Below are 22,657 nucleotides of genomic sequence, written 5' to 3'. Positions count from 1 at the left end.
TCAGCATTACCGATAATGGGACAAATGTGGCTTTTGATGGAGTACAGTGGAAAGGACATAGCATCACTTATGTAGTATTCTTGCCAAAAATCTTTGACCTGAATATAATAAAGAGAAATTAATCAGACACATTCACATTGTAGGATATCCTTCAAATAAAATTGCATAGACTCTAAGACTGTCAACGTTTTGAAAGAAAAAAAAGGGTGTGTATGTACAGAAGCACTGTTCTAGACTAAAGGAGACCAAAAAGATAGGACAATGAAACGAAATGCTAGATCTCTGATTGGATCATGAATTGGGAAAATGAAAAAAGAGCTATAGAGGACATTATTGGGATAATTGGGAAAATTTGAATATAGAATGCATATTAGATAATGATTTGTTCTATCAATGTTAAATTTCTTGGGTATGATAATGGTGTATTACTATAATATTAATATATAAGAATGCCTGATACTTAAGTGATAACTGATGATGCATTTAGAGGTGGAGTGACGAGAATGAGAGCTGGAAAAAGAGAGAGAGAGAGAGAGCAAGCCAAAATGTGGTAAGATATTAACAATTGATGAATCTAGGAGGAAACTTTATAAATGTTCATTTTTCCACTCTTTCAAGTTTTCTAAGGTTATAAATTTTTCAAATGAAAACCTTAAAACAAAGCAACAGCAACTCCTCATGTAGCAATATAGGACAATGTGTGCTCTCAGGACTGTGATCTCAAATTGGTATGAAGTTAACTTTACATGTAGCAAAGCTACCCTTGACCAAATGTACATATCCCTTGCAGAATAAGATGTGTGCTATAAGATGACTACAAAGTGAATCTTGGTAGTTGATCCTATTTTTTTTATTGATTTCCATTGAAAAAAATGGAGAATCATCTCTAATATGTTGAGGTAAAAATGTTTTTTAAGGGAAATATTTCACATGTGTTGCTACTGTATGGCATTCCAAAGCATTTGTGGAGTGTTTTCTGGACCCTGTAGATATATTCTTGATTACTTGCCTTGCTTCCCTTAGTGTTTTCTTTACTTTACTCTTGCTGATAATATATTCTGACATGTTGAAGGTCTGTAAACTACCACTCCTATTGACTTACAGTTTTGGTACATTGTTCCTGGAAGTTGTCCCCTCTCACAGTGTCTAAGAGAGCTAGGCTGCCATGTCATACTTTTACCAGTAGGTGTCACTAATATCAACTTAAAAATTCTCTGATGCTTCCGGATCTAGACAATATATCAGTAATTTACCTTAATTAATTCTGTGAGCTAAAATTCAATTAATACACTTATTTAAAACCAAAGAATATTTTTAGAGAAATTGCAATTAATTTATGTCACACCCATAGTTAACACCAGGGGATAAGTGTAGCTTCTGTGTAGGACACAGAGTTCTTTTGCCCACATAGTGCGCATGCACGCAACAGCATTATTACTTACTATTACTACTACTGTTGGTTATTTCTACTTTTACTACTACTGACTATCCGTTACATGCCAGATACTGTATTAGGTACTTTACAATTATGTATGTAATTCTCAGAAAAATCCTATGAAGTGAATGGTGTTCATTTATGTTTTATAAGTGTAGAGACTGAGGCTCAAAGAAGGTAAGTAATTTGCCACAAACACATAGCTGGAGGCAAATGCAGAACCAGGTTTTAAACCTTATCAGTCTGGCTGTAAAGCCTGTGCTGTTTTCAAGTTTTGGTGATCCCAATATGTTCACCTTCCCAGGGAAACTTGGCATTTGTACTGTTGATCGCTAAATAAGACAGGAAGGGCTTTCATTAAAGGATGTTTAGGCAGTTATAGAAGATAGAGGACACATTTGGGGACAGTCCTAGAAGTGGTTATCTACTTGATACTTACAGGTCATAAACAGGGATGGGGGTCCGGGTGTACAATCTGGAAGTGTTAAGGAATGGGAACCGGCTTAGAGTCTGCTGGGGGAAAGATCAGAATTCTGCCCTGCACTACAGCTGAGTTTGCACTTTGTGAATTCTGTGTTTTTGCTTTTTAACCATTCTGGCCATTATTAATTATCCTCAGGGGTTTCTGTCCATATGTGACCTGAGAGCAAAGGAGAGGAGAAGGTCAGGGGGTAGTTGTACATGAAGAGATTCCTCTCTGTCACCTCTTATTGGAAACTCCTCATCATTTTGTCCTAATCCATGTACAATATTTCAACTCCCAAATCTGCTCTCCTGGATTACAATGTTCTTGTTATTCAAATCTCTCACTAGGCAATAAACACTGAACTTTTCCTTGGAACATAAGGTCCCCAAACACACCTTTGTTCTCCTCTCACCCATCAGTTCCATTATGATCTCGTTTCTACCCCCTTCCCAACTGACACTACTCTAGAAATATCTCTGTAATCTCTACTTCCTTCATCTCTGCATTACTAGTAGCTACTGCTAAAAGTGTGGATATGATCAGAGCTGGAAGCAGGAGGATTGGTTGAAAGTTAATTTAAGAAATAGTTAGGCTCTCCAGTCTCCTCTTTTACTCTATGGGTTCAGGTAAATCAATGCTGCACCCCCCCCCCCCAAATTTTGACAGGAGACTGGAAATTTATTCTTTTAGCAGAGTAAAACAGATGTTGTGTGCCGATGGACATCTGACAGAGTGAGCTACCGTACTAAAAACAACAGGGTTAATTGAAAGCCTGTGTCACACTGAATGTGGAGACTTCTCCAGCCATTGTCTTCCTCTTGGTTCCTAGAACAGTGACAGCCATATTTTTATACTCTAGTGAGGTGATAAGATTCTTCTTTGGGGAACCTGATCAGCCTTTGAAAAATTCTAAAGATCAGTAATCGGTGTTTTTACTAAAAATGGCCCAGCCAAATTACTGTGAGGCCACAGTCACAAAACCCCCTACACAGAGTCTCCAGTGAACCTTTTATTGCCACCCCCTAAAATAAGAGATGGTCAAAGATCACCAGACATCCAAGATGATTGGCAGAGAAACAATATGGAAGACAGAGACATAAAACAAATGAGAAAAAAACCAATCTAATGGAAACAGAAAATCCAGGGAAAAGAAGTTTTAAAAATTGTTAGATATCCTCAGAGAGATAAGAGTAGAAATTGCATTCAGGAAGAAGATCCTTTCTAAGAAAGAAAGGTCACAATCAGAGCCCTTAGGAATTAACAAGGTGTTAGCAAAAATGAAACACTTGGTGAATTTGTTGGAAGGTAAAATTGAGGTTGTCTTTTAGAAAGTAGAGAGAAAATAAAAAAGATATGGAAAGTAAGAGAAAATGCAAGTCTATTAGAGCATCAGTTCTAGAGGCCCAATATCCAAATAATAGGTGTTCCAGGTAGAAAGCAGAGACAGACAGTAAGGGAGAAAATCATCAAAGAAATAACTCAAGACAATTTTCTGTAATTTTCCTGAAGTACTTATCAGGACAGAAAGGGCCCACTGAGTGCTTCTCATCATGAATGAAAATAAATCCACATCAAGGCATATGAAAGTGAATTTTCAGAACACTGTGGACAAAGTGAGGCTCTTGTAAGCTATCATACAGAAAAAAAGAGTAAGAATCTCAGTGGCCTAAGCTTCTCAAAAGCAGTGTTAGAAACTAGAAGAAAATAGAGCAATACCTTTAACATTTTGAGGGAAAATGCTTTTCCAACTTGGAACTCTATACCCACCTAAACTATTAAGTCTGGCTGTGGAATAAAGTTATTTGCATAAATGTGCATCTGGAGATGGGCGGGAGAGGAGGTGGAGTATGTTTGTGAGAGTTATACCTTTATCTTCTATTAGGGAAAGTCCATAGACAATGCTTCAAACTGAAGAAAAAAAAGGAAGAAGTAACATAAGCATGTTATAGAGAGACAGGCAGTACATGCTTGGAGAGAAGGTTGGGGGAGTTGAACACAGTTCAACTTAGGGGAGTAGGAGATGTTGGGAGCTGAGTGTGGAACAAGGATACTCCCCCCAGGAAGGCGACTTCCTATGAGGTTTGTAGAAGCAGTTCACCCTTCAATCTTTGTGCATGAATAGGAGAAACTGAATGTTTTGGAGGGAGCAGTTGAAGCAGAAGAGGAATAAGAGGAAGAGAAGCATGAGGAAGAAGAAAAAGAAGAAGAAAAAAAAAGGAAAGAACATTGAGGCTAGTGGTTGGAAGACTGACTCAGTTCAGGCTTTTTCTTTGAAACTCAGCTTCCTGACTGATAAGGTGGGGGAATTATATCTTCGTTGGTGGGCTTTTGTGAGAATTAAATATTCTGGTATAAAGTAAGTCTTTAATACATGTTTATTTCTTTTTTTTTTTTTTTTTTTTTTTTTTTTTTAACGTTTTTTATTTATTTTTGGGACAGAGAGAGACAGAGCCTGAACGGGGGAGGGGCAGAGAGAGAGGGAGACACAGAATCGGAAACAGGCTCCAGGCTCCGAGCCATCAGCCCAGAGCCTGACGCGGGGCTCGAACTCACGGACCGCGAGATCGTGACCTGGCTGAAGTCGGACGCTTAACCGACTGCGCCACCCAGGCGCCCCTATACATGTTTATTTCAATGACTTCTATTGTTTTGAATATATGAGAGACTTGAAAATGTAGAAATTCTGAGTGATGGAAAAATTCATCCATCTACACATCATTGTCCATCAAATACGAGTGTCCATATGGTCCTGAATAACAGTGCCAAGGCAGCCAGCCTTGGACCACAGGCCATTTTTACCCCTGTTTGTTTACATTTTCAGTTCCCCAGTGTATGGGGAACAGCCTCTGAGAAGGAGAGGCTTTCTCAAAGGTGCCCTTTCCTTTGGAAGCATCCCTGACAGGTTGTGTCCCATATGTCTCCTTGCCCGAGACACCTAGTGTGGAAGATGTAGAAGCAAAAGCATGGTCTAGGAAGGGACCACGCAGGGTAGTCTGACTGTCTAAATGAGGACCAGCAGGCCATTTGATATGACCGGCTCTCCATCTTCCTCTGCAGCCAGAAACCTCCAACGACACCAGGGTATACCTGCCAGCATTCTAGCCTGGTCTGCCTTGGGTCTTCTGAGCATTTTCTTGCCCACTGACCAGATGCTTCCTCCACTTGGTATCTGGAAACAGCACGGTCTTGAGAGTTTCTTCATATATCTTCATTTTTATAACACAGTTCTTTCTCCTAGTTCATTTTTAATTAATCTAAGACAAATGTCCCTCTTTCTACCAGAAAATAGCAATGACAGGAATCAATAGTGCTGGCTGATGCATGGTCAGCCCTGCTCCAGGAAGCCTGAGCCTGAGACAGCCATTCTCTTCCTGTAAGCTTTCTGGGAGTCACATCCTACTCCAAATGCCTGAACCACTAATTGGCCAATGATTGTCATTGCTTTCTTGGTGTCTCCTTGGAGCTATTTGGGGAAATAGTCATCCGGACAAGGTTTAGACAGAGGGTTCAGCATCCATGCCTGATCATCCTGAGTCTAAAGTCATCTCACTGTAAGAAAAATATCCCACATATGTACTGAACCCACATTAGATATTTTGTTGTGGCAGCTTTTCTTTCACAAAATGCATGAATGATATAGACCAGGGGTCAATAGCAAATCCATGTGGGGTTTTATAGGGTGTGTGTGTGTGTGTGTGTGTGTGTGTGTGTGTGTTGCTTGTACATTTTTTATATTCACTTGCTAGAACTGCTGCGTGCTGGAGCTCTGGGACACAGATCATTTGAAATCAATAGATAAACCTTAAACTTTATTTCAGCTGGTAGCTTCTGTCTTCTCACTCAGCTGAGTCTTCCATCACTGAAGCTTCCAAGGACTAAATCAGCCAGATGGTTCTGGGCATTACAAGTTGCTGCAGGATGAGTGGAGGAGGCTTCAATAATCCATAATTTTGTCCCCAAAAGCTGAGCCAGCTTTAAACGCTGCCAACTTGCACTGATAAGGAAGGCCGCAGCGGGATGACTCCCTTTTGGGGTATGTGAAGTTGGATGGCTGACTTCTCTGACTCTGAGTTACATCAGTAAGGCCTGGGCTAGAGTGTCTGCCATGGACAAGAGCCAGATCTGACACAGTGGGAAGGAAATGTAGATAGAACTTAAAGACATTAGAAGAAGGAAAGAGAGATGATACTCTAGATTCGTGAAGGAGGAGGCAAGAGTTTCCAGGAGGGAGGGAGTGTGGTATTTAATCAGAATGAGGACTGTGGAATCTGGTGAGGAGGAAGGTAATGGAAAGCTTAGAGAGAACAGTTTCAGTGGAATGTCTGAAGCCAGACTGTATGGCATTTGTGAGGCAGTGGAAGCTGTCGTGTGCAACCCAGGATGATGCCAAATCCTATTGCTAGTAGTGATTGCCTCGAGTTCTTTGTGGAGCAGGATCGTGAGGTTGTTTCTGGGTGAATCTAGGAAGAGTGCTATGATTGATTTCTAATATCTGTTGTAGGCATAGGAGCGGTCAGTGTTGGCCTGCATGACACATATGTACCATCCTTGGCAGAGGTTAGATGTTGTAGGAGTTGTACCTCACCACTATTCCCTGAACATGGCCTGCCCTTCTTTTGTCTTCCTGCTTTTATTCAGGGTGGATGTTCATGATCTCTCACAACAAGCCCATGACTACTCCCAGCAGACACTGGCTGGAAACGACCAGTTGCCCATGCTCATGCATACCACCAAGTATCAGCTCTGTTGTTATTCGTGTTGTTTACTCAACCTGCAGAATGCTTTCCTTGTGTTGATCTCATGAACCCCACTCATTCTTCAAGCCCTCTTCAAATGTCATCTCCTCCATGTAGTATTTCCAATAAACTTTGATCCTTTTTCTATGTTCCCAAGGTACTTGTTATATATCTGAATTATAGCACTTACAACACTTTAGTATTTCAGTTGTTTATGTGCCTATATCTTCCTTCAGCCTAGAAGCTACTTGTGGGCAGAAGTGGTACCTGATTAAATTCTGAGTCATCAAAGGCAAGCAGAATGCCCAGTACATAATTGGCACTCAGTAAATCACTCCCTTGCCTAGAATTAGAGTGTAGGCTTTCATTAAATGTTTGATGACGTCATTTATTTGTGGTCGGTTTTCATTTTCTTTTTAATAAGGAAAATGTGTATATGTTTGAAGGCAGAACAAAAATGCCTGGTACTCGACAGAACTTCAGTGAATCAGGATTGGGCCCAAGGCTGTCCCATCCAGATGAACAGAATGACCCAGGAAAGAGGCATCTGATCTAACCTTCCTTCTAAAACCACATCACCATTCTCCCTGCCCTGACCCTGTTGAATATGGCTCTCCATTTGCTGAGATGTGTTGGTTATTGATGGATCTGATGTCATCATTCATTGACTCAACACATACTTACTGAGTACCTACTGTGCACAAGCCCTAGAGGCACATGCCCTGACCCTCAGGGGCTCATTGGAAAAATAAAACTATGTCGAGGCAAAGCTTCATGATAGAAAAGGAAACCTTTTCATTGTTTGCCTTTCATATGCTTGACCTATGTGAAAGCAGGACAGGAGAGTGAAGAACCCAGTACAAATAATTTTCTTTAAAGATAATGCCAAAGTAGTAAAACAAGCAAAATGAATGTATGCTGCTAAAATTCAGCAACCCAGCTACCCTGGGCTGTAGCGGTGGGAAGGGGGAGCAGGATATTGGGAGCGCTGGTGATGATCTTGCTCTGGGCGATGGTTATCTGGAGGTGCTCAGCTTGTGACAATTCATCAGGAGGCACTCCTCTGTGAGGTGCACTTCTGTATGGGCATCAGACATCAACCAAAAGAGGGCAAAAGATGATGCCTGGAAATTAAGTTGGAAGTGTTGCAGAAAGTAGTGAGGTTTTCTCAAAATAGTTTTGATTCAAAATTAGGAAATCCTTTCTACCGAAATCACTCACAGATGAACTCAGCTTTTCAGGGGACTGGAGATTGAGTTTATTGGCTGCTGTACCCATGGTGCCCTGCACAGGGCCTGGGCTGAGCAGGCCCAAACTGCGTCTTTGTGAAATGATGGGATGGGTGAATGCCTGCAGCTGCTAGCTTCTCTGCAAGGCTTCAAGAAGTCTGACCGGAAATTGCAGTGGAGATGGGCACCCTGATGGATTTGCTTCAGGATGATGAGAGCAGTAGCTCTTCTTAAGAAACTACAGTGTGTCAGGTCCTTTACGTGTGTACTCCCCAGGCTTCCTACCAGTCCCCCTTAACCTGGAGGAAACAGAGGCTTGAAGGAGAAATGATCTATCCAAAGCCACGCAGCTCCAGAGTCTCCTGCTTTCTCATATAGCACATTACCTCTGATACCTTCAAAGTCTAGTCCCAATCCTGGCCTTCTACAGTTCTAGAGTCTGCCTGCTTCCTTAGAGGTGGTGTTGAGAAGAGAAACCTGTTTTCTTCTGCACAAAGGGTGGAAGTGAGGCTGTCAGTGGGTGGGGGCCAGGACCTCCTTTTCATGAGGTGTTTTCCTGGCCCATGCACTGCAAACATTTTGATGGGGACTGGAGTCTAGACCAACAGGGTGCTCATGGGTTAGATCTGACACCCAAGACTGAGTGACTCTGCTTCTGTCTTAAATGTGCCTCTTGGACTGAAATATCTGCTTCCCTCAGAGAGAGGGACTGAAGCTGGGGAGAAATTCAGCTTGTGAATTTCTCTGAGACTATGCTGCGCCCCTTATGACTGGCAACTTATTACAAATGTCACAACTTATTTGCAGCTGGAAGGATAATTTAGCAAGCTCTGTGTCTGCCAAATAAGGATGTTTGCGTTTCATACCAAGCATCCTGTTCATGTGCTAACAGAAGCGTTCAGAAGAGTAAGCCTCGATCAAACAAACAAATGATTAACCTTAAAAACAGACACATAAACAGAACCACAATGGATGAATTATGCAGCAGGCTGTCCCTGCTGCTGACACCAGCTCACATCTGGTTTCTCTGCTCAGGCTGTTCCTATAAATGACTTTCCTTTCTTTGCTCCCTTCCTGGCTCCCTCTACCTGTTTTCCTTTACACAGAAGCCAGAAGAGCATGTCACAGGCCTCCCCGTCTGTGCTCCCAAGCAGTCCTTTTCCGGAGGGGCTCAGGGACCAAGGCTTCTCAAAGGCCACACATGCTCCTGCCTGCCCATTCAGCCAGTGGGATGGCCCGGGAACACTCCAGGCAGACACAGGGGCCTTTTACCCCACCTTGTGGAGCCAAGTCAGTCCACAGAAGAAAGGAGAGTCAGGTACTGTTGGTTTAAGCTTGTTTGCAAGGGACCCCAGGAGCACATAAATCATGCAAGCCTCACCTTGCCTTAGAGAGACATCTTACTTATATGGTCTGAGTCTGGCTTTATGAGGTGCTAAGCTGAGCTCAGGGGAGGGTACTTTATCCTCAGACAGGCTCTCCACTCAGAACAGTGGGTGTGTTTTTGCAGAACTTCCTGATTTGGGCTCAAAAGGCATTTGGAAAGACTCCTCTTGGCTCTTTGCAGCTGAGAGCCTCCTGGTTTGCAGCTCCCACAGAGGATCTGGCAAGGATCTGCAGCATATGGGGGAAAGTGAGGCAGCGGGCAAGGGAGCAAGATCTTGGGAGCGAGATCTGGGGCCTTCTTGGTGTGCATTTGCTCCTACCTTCCCTGGACTAGAGAGTCTGTAAGTTGAGAAAAGGACAGGCATCTTAGCAACTCGGGAGTCCGGGATCCAGAAACACAAAGCAAAACCTCATCTGTTCTGCCCTGTGGAATTTGGAAATTATGATGGCTAATACTGACAATAGGGGCCAAGGTTTGTCCCAGGGCTTCCAGCTCTCAAAGCACTTTCCCCTGTGTTCTCTCACACACTCAGGCAAGGTATAAACAGGCCTTACCAAATACAGGAATAAGAAATAAGTAGCTTCACTTTGGGCTGTCTCTGTGGAAGATGCATTATATAATATAGGCAGATTGTGTCTTGGAATAGTTTGTTCATGAAAGAGTAACATACAAAAAAAATACTGTGCTTCGGAAACTCAATGAATCATCTCTGAAGCCTTAATAAAGAGAGAGTGAATAATAGAATAATATTAGCTTTTCCCACTTTTTCAAGTGGGTATTTTCACCATTTAAAATGAGGCTGGTCAGATTCAAGATTCTATGAGATTTAAACATCTGTTTCTCTTGCTTACTTTTTCATTCCCATCGATGTCTTGGTTGAATAGTTACAGGGCCGGAAAAATAATAACATTGAATTTTTTTTTTTAACGTAGACCATTAGAGTGCCACGCACACCAGAGTCCTAGCCCAGTACGTGCTGAATAGTTGACTGAAGGAATGAATTCTGACTTTTACCTTCTGCATATGAGATTGCTGTCAAGTCTTGGAGAAACGGTGCACCCTGGGCCCAATTGGACGGTCATTTTTTTTTTTGGTCCCTGCTCATAGGTCCCTCTCATGGCATTATCCATGCCCAGCCTTCCTTTCTGAGCTCAGCTTCCTTAGAGCTGCTTTTCTGTCCAGTTTCCAAGCTGAGGTCGGTGTTGCACAGAGGCCTCTGCTCCAGTCAGCTAACAAATCTGTCCTTTGTACATCCCTGCTGTGTACCTGGCTTCCAGCTAGACACAGCTCTAGCGGGAAGAGCAGAGAGATAGGAGGTGCCAGGCACTTTGTTTGGTACTTTTCCTTCTCCATCTCTATGAGAGATGCAAGGGAAGGAGATCCTGGCCCTTCCCTGATGCTATGCACTGTCCAGAAAGAGGAGTGGAGAGAGGAAGAGGTGGGGAATGAATGTTTGCTGATCCCCGCTCTGTACTGGGCTTTGGAAAAGTTTCTTGATGCTGGCATTTGGGCTGAATCATTCTTTGTCATGGGGGCTGCTCTGATCGTTGTGGGATGATTACTAGTTTTACTAGCATCCCTGGCTTCTGGCTTTTACCCATTGGTGCTGGCAGTATACATCCCTCCGTCCCCACCACATGTGACAACCAAAGTTGTGTCCAGACATTGCCACTGGTTTAGGTACCAGGCCTGTATTAGCTCATATAAGCCTCAACAGTCCACAAGGCAGGTGTTACTAGCATCATTCTATACGTGAGGAAATGAAGCCTTGGAGAGGTTAAGACACGTACCTAAAGCCATACAAAGGGGATTTGAAACCCACATCTGCCCACCAGTGTCAGAGATCCTGGGAGGCCAACCTCTTGCAAGTTCTTTGTAGTGGGTACCTCTGTCCAGATTTCTACTTTTCTAGGACCCTGAACTGTGACTTTTCTTCCTGTAGACCCGCGGCATCCTCATCCTGGCTTTGGGATCCTACTTGCAGTTGCCAGTTAAGTCTTTTTGTAGAAGAGAATAAGACGAGAACAAATGTGGTGAATATGTCAAGTTTTGACAATGCTCAGCCTTTCTTTTGGCTTTTGTGTCCTTTCTCCTGATCCCTTTTCTGTCTCTGTCTCTCTAGGTCAGAGTCTTAATCTCTCTGATAACTTGGAGTGGTGGAGTCCTTTCGGTTTGGGGGCTATTGAGAGCTAACTGCTGCCATCACTGGAAGGGTTCCATCTGTCTGAAGCTGCCACCAGGACTTTACCAGTACCTGGTGTTGGAGTACCCTCTTCCCATATACATTCCCCACTCCCTGTAAACCCTCCCTCCCAACAATTTCATGTGCTGTGTGAGTACTAAATTGGGGCAGTAGAGGTCTGTGTCTCTCTGGGTATCACAATGGGGACTCTGGGTCAGATCAGACATTGGGTCACAAGGCTATAAGACGTGGCTGTGAGAACCAGGCAGAACAAGGATGGACACAGGATAGGCCATGTGGTGGGTTGTGCTTCTTGGAGGTCAGGGCTGGAATGGTGCAGAAACCCAGGTGGATAAGGGCCGGCAGAGGGAACACAGGCAGCAGAGGGCAGAGTAAGAAGACCACAGTCCAGGGAAGACAGCCTCCAGGAGGGAGGTGAGTGATGTAGCCATCACCACAGAAGAGATATGCTGATGAGGCTGCATCTGTTCCAGGATGGGGTCCTGAGCCCAGAGGTGAAGGAGATAGGATACAGCCTGCAGCCAGGAGCGAGAGAGCAGTGGGGGAGGCCAGACTGATGAGGAAAGGCTTTATTTCTAATTAACTTGCAAAGCAGAGAGCCGGACAGTGACATAAATAAAGATTTGGTCCTGTTGAAAGCTCATGGACTTGACACCCTGCCAGCTCATGGAGATGCTGACTGCATTGGGTGACTTTGTGGGCCAGGGGAAGGAATGTAGTATTGGGACAGGGACCTGGGGCTAAACTTCGGGGAACACAATCACACAGTCATAAAGGTGGGCACCTTTGCACCTGCCTTGCAGAGTGAACATGAGGGCAAGAGGTACCATGTAAGTTGCTGGCATAGAACAGGAGCACTAGAAATGGTAACTGTCAGCACTATCCTTTGACTCCGCCAGGATCACAATTTACTCTCTGCTTCTGTGAAGTATTATTTATGATGGTGTCAAAACTTGAAAGATATGGGAAATTGTTAAGAGGAATATTAACAGCCTACCAGAGAAAACATTTTGGCATATTTCCATTTAATCTTCCTTGACGACAACTATAATCATTGCTATTGACAAGTTCTTATACTATAATGCAATCTCTTTTAACCCATCTCTACTTAATCAACTCACAAATTCACCAATGTCCTCCATTGTCTTCCTTCTGTAATACCCACTGACTGAGGGCCACGACCTGCTGGACATTCACAGCACACAGGGACCCATACTATTCCTGTGAACATTGCCCCCACCATTTTGGTAAATGCTTACTAAGGGTCAAAGAGCTCCATTTTCACCCAGTCCTTCTTATGCTGGCTGAATGTGTTATTATAAGAACATAATTTAATTAGAGATTAAGTGAACCAGTAAAATATGGGTGAAAAGAGAGTCATTTCTTAAGGAAACCAAGCTGCAAGCATTGAATGGTTTGATAAGAGTCAGTCGATGTAGGCTGTTAGCTTAGTTGTGGGCAGGGCAACTGATAAAAGTTAGGAAAAATTTGTACATAATTCTATAAGAATTTTGCACTCAGATTATTTTGTATGTGAGGTTAAGTTCCTTCTCCATTCTAAAGCCAAATCTGGGAACCACAGATGATATATAAAAGGCATGAGCTCTCAAAAAAAGGAACACATAGATTTCGAACTCCAACCTGTAGACCTGTCTCAAGTAGAGGCCTTAGCTCTACATCAATAGACTAGCCAGAAATGTTTCAAGTTGAAATAGTGTCTAAAGTTTGTATAGTATATATGTACAATATTAGTGATCCCTATTTCATTCAGATTTTTTGGATTAACAGATTGGCTCATCCTGATAATACCAGATAAGAGAGTCATAACTTGAAATACTGTGTTTTGATGTGCCAAACCTTCTGAAAAACTCTAAATATATAACTGTCTCATTTAATTCATACAAGAACCCTTAGGGGGTATTCTTTAATCCAGCAAAAATTTATTAAGCTGCTGTTTTGTGCTGAAAACTGTCCCAGGTGCTGGAGGTATAGGTGCAGAAAGGCCAGGTGTCTGCTCTCATGGAGCTTGTGTGTATGTGTTGGAGGAGGAGATGTAGAACATGAATAATAAACAAGATAATTTTAAGTAATAAGTACTATAAAGGAAACAAAACACAAAGTTATGATAAGAGTGGCTGGCAAGGGAGCAGTTAGGGGTGATCAAGGAGGACCTCTCTGTGGCAGGCAACAAATGAGCTGGGACTTGAATGACAAGAAGAGTGTGGTCCTGGGGTCTTAGCATTCTTGACTGAGGAAGCAGGAAGTGCAAAGATCCTGAGGTGAGAATGAGCCCTCAAGAAGGAAGCCCAGTGCTTCTGGAACATGGTGAGTGAGAGGAAGGGTGGGATGAACAGTAGCAGTGAAGTCCCTACAGACCCGAGTGAATAATTTGAATATTATACTAAGTGATAAGGGAAACTATTGTTGAGTTTTAAGTGTGGGAGTGATGTGATCTGATTTATGTTTTTAAAAGTTCACTGTGGCTACTGTGGCTGATGGATTGCTGGGTGCAAGGGGGCTGGTATGGGAGTGGTTAAACTAGCTAGGAGGCCATCACAGAGATCCGGGACAGAAATAGAGTGTAGACCATCACAGTGAGAACAACAGAGTCAGAGAGGTAGACAGAGTCAGGATAATATGGGATCTGCACAAGGAAGCTCAGTGTCTTCTCCAGGCCACTCCACAGGGCCCTCCCTCCCCCCAGGTACAGTCTTTCCTTCTTCCCACCCTCGTTATAATAACCTTTCATCTACTCCTCTGCAGTGTCTATCAGAACCCACAAAGAGATAGTAGGCTGCTTGTTCTTTAGAAAAGTGTAATTGATAAAGAGGAAAGCTCTTCCTACGTAAGAATGGTCTCCTATTTTGTTTTCCTGGCATGCCCATTATTGAAGTTGATAATGTACTGCTGGGTAAATTTGGGCTGGTGGCTAAACCCAGGAACTGCTGATTGGGCTCCTGTGAATCAGGCAAGAGTTGACTCTTCCTGTAATTGGATCCAGTTTGCAGTATTGTGCCATCTGGAGTGTTGCTGATGGATGGGGAGATCCCAGACTTCTTAGTGATGGATGAATCACAGGGGAGGGGCCTCCCATTTTCCAAGTGAAAGATGACTTTCTAGTAATAAGACAATGTCAGTAGGTAATCACAATTCTATTTCTGTTTTCTACCAACTCTTTTAAATAGGTGGAAAATGTTTGCAAAGACCCTTTCTCCCTATTCATTCATTCATTCATTCATTCAGCAAACTTATAATGAGCTCACAGCTCTAATTCCTTGCTTTGTGTCCTTAGATAAGTTGTGTCCTTAGACTTGACTTTCTTGAGCCTTAGCTGTGAAACAAGGATACTGATAACACATACCTCTTAAGATTATGAAAATGTAATGAAAGAATGGATGTGATGCACTTTGCAAAGTGTCTGGCACATATTCAAGTTGGGGATCTTAGAGAAGGTGAAGGACGGCTGGCTTGGGAGAAGCACATGCCCGTTTCTTGGTTAAAGCCTTTACTGATGATACTTTCTGTCCTGGAATATTTGTAGCAGAAGTTTCCAGTATTAAGGGACCTCTAGGAGCTTCTACTACATCTTATATAACCATGATTGCCCTAACTCAGGGATTCACAAGGACTTTAAGGCCCCTTCCTGGTACGTCTTCACATTTTTCTACTTAGCCTTTGTTTTACACCTTTGGAACACTAGTCCTTTGTACCTAGTACCTTTGTACCTAGCTTGGTCTCTGAGGTTTTCCACTTTGAGGGAAGCTGTTGTGCCTGAATTTCTTTCTTTCTTTTTTTAAAATATAAATTATTGTCAAGTTGGTTTCCATATAACACCCAGTGCTCATCCCAACAGGTGCCCTCCTCCATGCCCATCACTCACTTTCCCCTCTCCCCTACCCCCCATCAAACCTCAGTTTGTTCTCAGTCCCTAAGAGTCTCTTATGGTTTGCCTTTCTCCCTCTCGGTAACTTTTTTTCCCCCTTCCCCTCCCCCATGGTCTTCTGTTAAGTTTCTCAATATCTACCTATGAGTGAAAGAAAACATACGGTATCTATCTTTCTCTGACTGACTTATTTAACTTAGCATAATACCCTCCAGTTCCATCCACATTGCTGCAAATGGCCAGATTTCATTCTTTCTCATTGCCAAGTAGTATTCCATTGTATATATTAACCACATCTTCTTTATCCATTCGTCTATCATGACTACACTTCATTCTCAGCTTCTGCTTATGTGCTTTTGCTCGTAATTAGTAAATGAATATGGCTGCTTAAGATTAGAGCTCATATGGTTTCCTCTGGAAGGCCTAGAGCCTTGTTTTTGCAGGTTCCTTCATTCCTTGAGTTGATGACTCTTGATGTGTGGCCAGTCCCACGAGACATACCCTCTCCAAAGGTTAAATTCATTTGAGGGAAGTTTGTATAGCAAATCCCCTGTTGGAGATTCACATTCATCAGTAGCATAGTCCAGTCTCCGAGAAGTACATCAGTAAGGAAACATATTTAATTTTATTTAACCCTCCATTCCTATTCACACTTGGGAAAACACTGCTCTTCATTTTATTTTGTTGGGTGACCTTAGGAATCAAAGTTGGAAATCTAAGCTTCCAAATCCCAACTCCAAGTGCTCAGCTCAGAACTTCAAGTTGCTAACAAAATTGCTGACCTGATTTCTTATACCTTTCTATTCATGTCTCTTGGGCTGGATCAGATTTTTTATTTAAGATGTAATTTCAGAGTTTATTGACACACTCCTCATCCTCCTTCCCTTGGCAAAACCAAGGGGCTCTGGAAGATTCATGTTGGACTTCTCTGTTCATATACTCAAACCACAGAGTGTAAGATTGGCTTATAACTCCACATTACTGCATTTTCCTTTGGTGGAATTAGGCATCTGATTTTTGACATTCCCAGATGATCAGGGTTAGGGTTGTAAAATTAAAATACTTTCCCTCCCTTGAGCACATTAGTCTCACATCAGCTTTGAATAGTGGCACCATAGACTGGATTCATCTCTCTGACTTGGCCACAGTGGAAATGCCCCAAGATGCGGAGTGTGGATACTGACAGGACGGAAGAAGAACTGCTGTTAAATTTTACCCTGATCCCCTACAGAGTTAAAAACAAGAAAGACTGAAGCTGTATAGAAACTGGAAATGTGTGTGTGGTAGATGCCAGAGGGAAGAAAGGAAACTGGCAAATTGTATGAGGCATGACTCTGCATCTCTCTCAGCCTAAAGGTGCCTCGTCTCTTGTGGTCGAGTTGGGTCTGGGTGGTGGTTGGTGCTGTTGGGAAGATGGTGAGTTTTAGCTGAACTTTGTAGGTAACAAAGATGATTCCAGTTATCTTGGATGTGGTGACCCTGGGCATGCATGGTCCCTTGGAGTCAGTCATCCTTCTCAGACAAGGTAGCTAGTGACAAATACAGACTGCGGGAAACAGATTGTTAAGGCCACATGGGATCCTACACTGGAGGTGCTTATGAAGGGACTGAGTTCCTAGGCTCAAGCGTCTGGCTTATGCTTCCTCTTAATATGGTAAGTTCTGCTGGGAACGTGACTTTCATCTTCCTGCATTTAGATTCTACTCCCGGTACTTTATTCTTTTGTTTCCTCTTATTCCTGATGATGGTGATGATGACGGAGATGATAATGGTGGTATTTGATAGTAGTGTTATGATACTGTGATTTACAATAAGAAATACATATTTGGTTTTAACTGTCCCCCACCCTCGTGGTACAGAGCTCCTAAAACTCTTGGAGTTTCCTAAGTGATGTGAAATATAAAAGTCTTTTATTATGTTAATAAGATGACTTTTGGAAAGCCCCTAGGTCAACTAGGGATAGGGAGTTGTCATCGGAGAAGCCAACCAAGTGATAATAGAGTTGGAACTTTCAGCCCCACCCACCCCAGACCTCCATGGAGGAGAGACGGCCTGGAGATTGAGTTCAGTCACCAGTTGCCAATGATTTAATCCTTAATGCCTATGTAATGAAGCTTCCAAAATAACCCAATAGGACAAGGTCCAGAGAGCTTCTGGGTTGGGTAACATGTGAAGGTTTGGGGAGAGTGACATTCTCAGAGAGCATGGATCCTCTGAGCCCCCTCCCCATGCCTCCCCCTAAGCATCTGTTCCTAGCTGTTCCTGAGTTTATAATAGATTGGTAATCTAGTAAGGAAATGTGTCTCTGAGTTCTGTGACCTGCTCTAGCAAATTAATTGAACCCAGGGAGGAGTTCGTTGGAACCTCTAATCTATTTATAGCTGGTCCATCAGAAGCACGGGTGACAACATGGACTTATGGTTGGTGTCTGAAGTTGGGGGCAGTCATGTAGGATGGAGCCCTTAACTTACATGATCTGATGCTATCTCCAAGTAGGTAGTGTCAGAATTCTGTTGAGTTGTAGGACACCCTGCTGGTATCAGAGAATTGGTTGGTAGTGTGGAAAAAAACACATTCATTGTAAACATTTGTCAAGCATTTCCTGTATGCCAGGTACTCTGCCAGGTTCTATTCATGGTCTCATTAAAACCTCACAGCAGCCCTTGAAGATATTTATATTAACCCCATTTTATTGATGAGAAAATAGAGGCACAGGGAGGGTAAGTGACTTGACCCCCGAGATCTGAACCTAGGCAGTCTTCTACTAGAGCTGGGCTCTGAACCCTTAGGATATGGCTTCTGGTCTGCTGCCACATGCTGGATGGGAGCAGGTTGGAGAAGGAAAGCAAGAAATTCCTACTTACCTTTTGGTTACAACTGGGAGACCCAGGGGTGGGTGTTCCTCATGTGCTGTCTTTGAAATAAACCTTGAGGTATAGATGTCATCATTTCCATTTTGTAAACAACAGCCATTTACTGAACACCACTGTGTGCTAGAAACTGACCTAGAAACCTTCAACATTATCCCTGATTCTTCTAAAAATTTTTCAAGAGGACTAATATTATCTGCTTTTACAGATGAGAGAGTTGAGGCTTCCAGAGATTAAGCTATTTGCCGAGTATATGCGGTAGTGTTGAGCTATGTACACAACCATGAGTTTTTAATGAATGAGGAGTTACTGTTTCTTGAGTGGTCTCTGGACTTAGGCTGTGAAGAGAAACCAAATAAAAGATCCATCCAGATGAGGAAAAGCCACCCTGTTGAGGCCCAAGAGGCTGGAAAGTCAGGGGAACGAGGTATCACCTCGTCACCTCAGGAGATTTAGAAAGCAGATTCATTACTGCTGTGTGCTTTTGTCTGTTGCTGGCTTGAGACAGTTCTTCCCTCTGTTCTCAGCTCTCTTGGCTTTTGTGGCACAGTTGTTGGTTCTAAAGGGGCAACTACACCTGTGAGACTGTGAGATGAATCAACAAGTGACCCAGAAGGTGGCATCCGGTGTCCACTCCTTTCTGTGTGCCCTACAGCCAGACACTAAGCTGGCAGGACATCCGTGCAGATACGTTGGATTAAATGCTTGGTCCTGACACCCAGATGATGCCTGGTGTTACTAGAGCACCAGGATACAATTTGGAGTGATTGTCTCTTGCTATGAAGGACTATTCTGCCCCCCTCCATTAACCCATTAATTCTGGTTGAGCCAATAAAACTCATCATACAATATTCATTTTAGATTTTAAAAATCAAATTTTGAGTCAATGCTAAATGGATCATAGGTATTCTTTCCTTCTGTGAGAAATGAGCGTTTCATTACCGATTCCATCTATTTGAATTGCCTGTAACAGGCAGGATTTGTTCCTTGGACTCAGCGTGGCTGTGGATACCCAGAGAGTCTGTCTTGCTTGTGAAGGGGAGAGGGGGCCTCGGAAGGTCCCTTCTTCATTTGCTTGTGTGGCTCTAGTGTAGAGGCTCCAGCTGACATGCTGGGGCCATCCACTCTGCTGCCCCGGCACTCTGCTGTCAGCCTTCCCAGGGCACAGATTCTGGGGTGAGAGGGGGAAGTGAAATTGTGTTGAATGATTAAATGAATATGCATCAGAAGATACCCAGCAAGTGCTTTGAATCATAGAGATTATCAGCGGACACTGCACATAGCCATATGAAAACCAAATCCATCGGGAGGTTTTAGATCTGCTTTGGGAAACGCAGAGAAATGGCTCAGCGGGAAGGGCTCCTGCAGCCTGCTGTTTGCTCCTTTGAGTGAATCAATCGGCTTTTTAAAACCCAGGCTTTAATTGGTTATGCCCAGGGAGAGGGTTTTCGATACATCCCCCATCTGGCAGGACTAATTGTTCTTTGCGTTCAGTGAATAGATCGGTGCCCTGAGCCTGGGAAGGAGGCCTGGAAGGTGTTCGTGCCTATAAATGTCATTGCTCATGGCTGTTTGATGATAGTGAGTCTTTTCTGCCATCTGACTCTTACAAATGATTTCTAGGATATATCTTATATCTGAACAGCTGCCACAGAGCTCCTGGGATGACAAAGAGCTGAGGTGCCCTTGTATGGCCAGAACATCTGATGGAGAGCCACCTGGCATCACAGGCCTGCCTTCTGACCTGTCTGGTGATAATGGCCCTATGAGAACCAAAGAAATAAGCAAGGTGGACAACCTCTCTCTGGACATTTGCTAGGCTCCCACATCTGGCCTCTGTGGGTGCTCCTCCCTGACTCAGTGGAAACTCTACCTATGCCCCCTTGTTACCCATGTCCCCAGTATCTGCCAGAGCCCACCTTTAGGGTTTGGGTATTGACGTCCAGTGACCATGGCTCTGCCAGAATGATAATGCTATTTGGATGCCTTACCCAATTTTAGATACACCAGACAGACCCTCCGGCAGCCCATGTTGAGCTGTCTCAGTTTCCTTGAGAACTAGTACAATACAGCATGATTTGGAAAGACAATAAGTCAAAGGCCTTATAAAACTTCTTGGTGTGTCTGCTGTGAAGGACCTTCAGGGCAGGGCTGCCCCTGACACACAAGTCAGAGATGATCCTACAGAGGGCTTGCATTCCCTCATAACTCTGGCCACACAATCAACCATTCTGGAAACAGCAGTACCTATGCATGCAGGTCCCTGGACTGTGCTGAAATGCTCCATCACTGAGCCCCCATCCATTGGGTAACTTGTTCAGATGTTTAATATTTATTATAGCAGGTATATGTTACATATGAGCATTAAAATACATATTACGTAGATATTTAATTACTAGCATCCCTATGAGGTGAGCCACATTGTGAGGCAATATTGAGTAGTGGCTGGGACCCCTGGGGCTAGAACCAGACCATGTGTATTCAAATCCCAGTTCTGCTTACCATCAGCTCTGTGACCTTGGGCATGTTGCTTAATATAACCTTTCTATGCCTCAGTTTCCTATCTATATAATAGGATAATACCTACTTCATAGAGTTGTTATAAAGAATAAGTGTTAACACATATAATGCTTGTTGAACAGGGCCTGGCACTTAGTTAATTCCTGTACGAATGTTCGCTATTATTATTGTTATCATCATCTTACAAATGAAAAGTCTGAAGTACAGAGAAATTAAGAACATTCCTTAAGTCACCAGTGTTTACATGGAAGTTCCAGCATTAAAACCAGCCCTGGATGGAATTGGTTGCATCTTCTCTCTAGGGAGAGACCTGCCACAGGGATTCCATATTCATGTGGGTTCTGTGGACAGCGGGGGAGACAAGTGGACATTTGTCTCCTCATGAAATACTCTTGTCTACATCTCTTGCCCACGCTGTTATCTAAGTGAGGTTCAGCTGAGATGAATAGGTTTCAACTTTCTGCGTTTGAATCTCCTTCTAGCACCATATCCTTGAGACGTGCCCCCCACCCCAAGTCAAAGGATGGAACTTCAGGGGTCCTACATCTCTTGCTCACCTATTTGCTAACAGTGGCCTCTTTCCACCCATGTGCAAATACCTGCTCATTTCATTTTCATTAACAATGCTCCCACATTTATTTGGCTGGGGGATCAAATAAGGTAAATATCATAAAACTCAGGGCACGGCATGTAGTGAGTGCTCACTAAATGTTAGCTACTGCTACTATTGTTATTATTGCCAAGTCTTCTTCTTTCCAAGTTTGGGGCATATTTCACTTTGCCTACATAACATAGCAGTGGGTTCTTATTTTTCTCCACTTCTAGGGCAAACCAATCCTCCCTTCTTTCCCTTCTTTATATCCCCAAGGAGAAGCACCAATGTGGGTCAAGGGTGAGGGCATGTTTGGGCTTTGGAGCCTGCAATGGAGCATCCTTTGTGAAGAGCAAAGAAGTTAAAGCTCTTACCTCTTAGGGTGGGCTGTCTTTGGTCTTTACTCTGCAGCTTCTTTCTGGGGAGCATGGCCTTTTAGGAATCCACATGATGGTCTGGACCCAGAGTTGTCTCCCACTTGGAAGTGACCCTCTCACCCTAAGAAGGATGCCAGTTGGGTCCAAGAGAAGGGATGCCTGGAGTAAATGGACCAGACTCGCTCTACTGTGCAGCCCAGGGCCAGGAGTTCACATAGGATTTGGGAACAAATTCAAAAATTTCCAAGATTTATTGAGGATTTATGATGTGCCAGGTATTGCTTCCTGGATCTTCCACATAATCCTTTGTGGGAGGAAGAATGATGGCGCCCAGAGATATTCACATCCTAATCCTCAGAATCTATAAATATGGTCTATTACATAGCATGAGGGAGTTCATTTTGCTAATCAATTTACCTTGAGATGGGGAGACTGTCCTGGATTACCTGGGTGGGCTCAATGTAAACACAGGTCTTTATAAGTGAAAGGGAGAGGCACAATAGTCAAGAGTTTTTCAATGTGAGAAGTACTCAACTCACCCTTTCTGACTCTAAGGATGGAGGAAGAGAACCATGAGTCAAGGAATGGGCACAGCTTATAGAAGTTGGAAAAAAGCAAGAAAATGGATTCTCTCTAGAGCCTCCAGGAGAATCATGGCTCTGCTGACACCTGTTTAGCCCAGTGAGACCCATTTCAGATTTTTGACCTCCAGTATAGTAAGACAATAAATTAGTGTCATTTGACATCACTAAATTTGTGGCAATTTGTTCCAGCAGCAATAAGAAACTAATGTACCCTATATAATGGTATAATTATTATCTCTCTTTTATAAATGAGGGTCCTGAAGTTTAGAAAGGGTAAACTTGTGCATTGTCACAGATAGTAAGGCTTAGGGCTAGGACCCATGGCCAGATATTTGATTCCAGAGCCTGGGCTCATCACCACCATATTATCCTGCT

General features: G+C 43.2%; 1 protein-coding gene and 1 long non-coding RNA gene across 4 annotated transcripts in view; both read left to right on the top strand.

Moving 5' to 3' along the window:
* The window catches only part of GALNT18 (polypeptide N-acetylgalactosaminyltransferase 18), a 351,823-nt gene that overhangs the window by 112,545 nt on the left and 216,621 nt on the right, over positions 1 to 22,657 (top strand). The gene's annotated exons all lie outside the window — the stretch shown is intronic.
* On the top strand, positions 5,698 to 22,441 carry LOC131487480 (uncharacterized). The gene is made up of 3 exons (XR_009249762.1): positions 5,698 to 11,870; positions 13,641 to 13,781; positions 22,254 to 22,441. It is a non-coding gene; the product is annotated as an uncharacterized LOC131487480 (long non-coding RNA).

Source organism: Neofelis nebulosa, chromosome 10 (genome assembly GCF_028018385.1).
Source record: "Neofelis nebulosa isolate mNeoNeb1 chromosome 10, mNeoNeb1.pri, whole genome shotgun sequence".
Taxonomy (NCBI): domain Eukaryota; kingdom Metazoa; phylum Chordata; class Mammalia; order Carnivora; family Felidae; genus Neofelis; species Neofelis nebulosa.
Note: the sequence above shows the minus strand (reverse complement) of the source record. Positions and strands in the feature narration are given on the sequence as shown.